This window comes from Peromyscus californicus, unplaced genomic scaffold, assembly GCF_007827085.1.
Source record: "Peromyscus californicus insignis strain IS unplaced genomic scaffold, ASM782708v3 Scaffold_6__1_contigs__length_162567912, whole genome shotgun sequence".
NCBI lineage: Eukaryota > Metazoa > Chordata > Mammalia > Rodentia > Cricetidae > Peromyscus > Peromyscus californicus.
This window is the reverse complement of record NW_026294584.1, coordinates 59866243-59869176: the sequence shown is the minus strand read 5'-3', so window position 1 is coordinate 59869176 and position 2934 is coordinate 59866243. Positions and strand designations below refer to the sequence as shown.

Below are 2934 nucleotides of genomic sequence, written 5' to 3'. Positions count from 1 at the left end.
GGCGTCTCTTGAGCCAGCAATACTCTGTGCCTGTAGGCTTCCTTGACAGACATCCAATGTTCCTGGCAACTCTAATATCCTAGTATCTCTATTGCCGCTTAGGCTCCATCTTCACAGCTTCGTATATCAGCATCTCAAAGGATCCCTTCAGAGATTTGACCATGATAAATACTGTCTAGTCACAAAGGCTTTCCTTACAACGGCTTTCCTTTCCTTATGAGTGCAAGCTTCCATGACCCTACAACCCTTGCCTTCTGCATGCCTGAAAAACTAGAACCATGGATGATGTCAAGTTTTGCTGCTAGCTTGAGTAGCAGTTGGGCCCCTCTAGGACTAGAATCTTCAGAGTCCAGTTAGCTGAATCAGGAAAGCACTTCTTTAGGCAGTCCTTTACCAGCAGGACACCACATTGACTTTCTCTGTTATAGGGAAATCTTCCCAATGAGTCTTCAGTTTATCAAAACTGTGAGCAGCAGGGTCTCACCTTTCAGCCACTTTTCCTGTAGTTTCAGTACAAAGTATATGTCTTCTTTTTTACACAAAACTGTTTTATTTATGCTTTGAGAATTGTATACATACCTATAATGTATTTCGATCATATCTACTCCCTTCCAACTCCCTTCAGACCACCCCCAGCATGTCCCTCTCCCAACTTCATGCCCTCTTCTTTGTTTTATAGTCACTCATAGAATCCGATTAGTGCTCCCTGGATGCAAATGGGTGTGAGGCCACCTACTAGAGAACAGGCAACATACCTGTGGCTACACCACCAAAGAAAAGTAACTCTCCCTCCCTTCCACAATTTCCATCAAGTGCCAATAGCTCCTCAGATAGGGGTGGGTCCTCACAAGCCCCTTCTAGATCCCTGCTGGATTCTGCTGGCTTGACCTTGTGCAGGTACCCACAGCTCCTATGAGTTCATGACTGCAGTGACTGTGTCTTGCCCAGAGGACAGCATTTCACAGCACCCTCCCCACCCTCCAGCTCTTACATTCTTTCCACGCTCTCTTCCATAATGCTCCCTGAGCCTTATGGTGGGAGGGAGCTGAGATAGATATACCATTTAGGGCCGAGAACTCTAAATTCTAAATCATGGCAAAGGCTTCTGAAGAGTGGAGCCTGCTTCCTGTTTTGGGACAGGTTGATGAGCTACTTTTGACTCAGGCCTGGAAGCTTTGAAGAGGATCTATCATGAAGTGACAATACAGGTTACAAATGAACTGAGGGTGGTTTTAGAAGTGAAATGTATTAATTATGCTTTACAGTAGTGGAGGGTGTGTGGCCCAGAAGTAGAGCATTTGACTGTAGACCAAGAGGTCCCTGGTTCAAATCCAGGTGCCCCTTATTTGTATCTTTTTTTTTCTTTTAAAAAAATGCCTGGCGGGCGGTGGTGGCACACACCTTTAAACCTAGCACTCGGGAGGCAGAGCCAGGTGGATCTCTGTGAGTTCGAGGCCAGCCTGGGCTACAGAGTGAGTTCCGGGAAAGGTGCAAAGCTACACATTGAAGCCCTGTCTCGAAAAAACAAAAAAAAAAAAAAAAAAGCCTGAATTTCAACTCCTCCATCTTAGTAGGCACCATGATAAATATTGTGGCCATTTTCCAACCAGCGAATGGTAGGGGTAATTACAATTATCTGTGTTCATTACTTTTCTCATCACTGTGACCAACTGCCTGATGGGGCAACTTAAGGAAGGAAAGACTTATCTGGGCCCATGGTTTCAGTCCAGCAAACCAAGGGAGGCATGGTGGAGGTCATGGCAACAGGAGTATCATGGAAGACCAGGAAGTGGAAAGAGGGGACTTGGAGACAGGGACAGACTATAACCTTCAAGCCACCACCCAGTGGCCTATGACTGCCAGCTAGAGCTTGTGTATCAAAAAGTCCCACAACCTCCCAGAACAGTTCTACCATCTGAGGGCCAAGTGTTGAAACCTGTGATGTATCCACAGAACCCTAACTTTCTGCCCCTGCTTCTCCCAGGCTCATGTAAATAATACAAAGAGCATTCAGTCCAACTTCAAGAGTCCTCATAATCTTAACAGACCCAACACCGTTCACACATCCAAAGTCTCCTCTGAGATCCAAGACAAACTCTCAGCTGTAAAATCAAATACAAGTTGTGTACTGCCACCATACTGTGGCATACGGAAAACATTCCCATTCCCAAAGGAAGAACAGGAAGGCAGCATGGAAACATGACCAAAACTGAGGAGGTCAGACGTAGTGTCGTTCTGTCTGCTGTGAGCAGGCACAGATCCTTCGGTGTGTTTTGTCCTGCTATGGAGCCAGAGTTTTGCAAGAAGAGTCCCTCAGCCCTATCTCAGGGGCCATACACTATGCTCTTGAAATCCTCTTTAGATAGTACTAAGGAAGAGAAACATTAGATCTGATAATGGAGGCTTTGGGGGAATTCCCTCAAAGTCAGAGAAGGGGGAACCATAATAGAGCAGTTCACCAGAGACCAAAGGGAGCCTGAGATGAGAGGGGAAACTACAATACTTAATAGTCTTAGAATGAAGGAGGGCTACCTAGTTATTAGTGCTAATCACAAGTTACATCAGGATGGGGGTATAGCTCAGGGGTAGAGCATTTGACTGCAGATCAAGAGGTCCCTGGTTCAAATCCAGGTACCCCCTAATATTGTAACATTTTAGCCACCTGAATCAGCTATGGTCCCCCAACACTTAACATTCTAATGCTAAGAGGCAAGAGGAAGGCAAGGCCAACCCAGTGATGTACAGATGCAGACTGGCCTTGCACAGTGCTTGTCTCTATCTGGTGGCTTGAGTCAGACTTTGATGTTCTTATGTGACTATCCAACAAGCAGATCCTCTTACAGAATATCTAGCATCTCTGGTCCCACCCACCAGTGCCAAGATCCGACTATCATAATGAGTAACCACATCCTAGGACACCTTCCAAACTATCAG

The 2934-nt window shown here is 45.9% G+C and overlaps 1 non-coding gene across 1 annotated transcript; it reads left to right on the top strand.

Annotated features, from left to right (window-relative positions):
* Nucleotides 1–2568: 2568 nt before the first annotated feature.
* Trnac-gca (transfer RNA cysteine (anticodon GCA)) lies at nt 2569–2640 on the top strand. The gene has a single exon. It is a non-coding gene; the product is annotated as a tRNA-Cys (tRNA).
* Nucleotides 2641–2934: the final 294 nt, after the last annotated feature.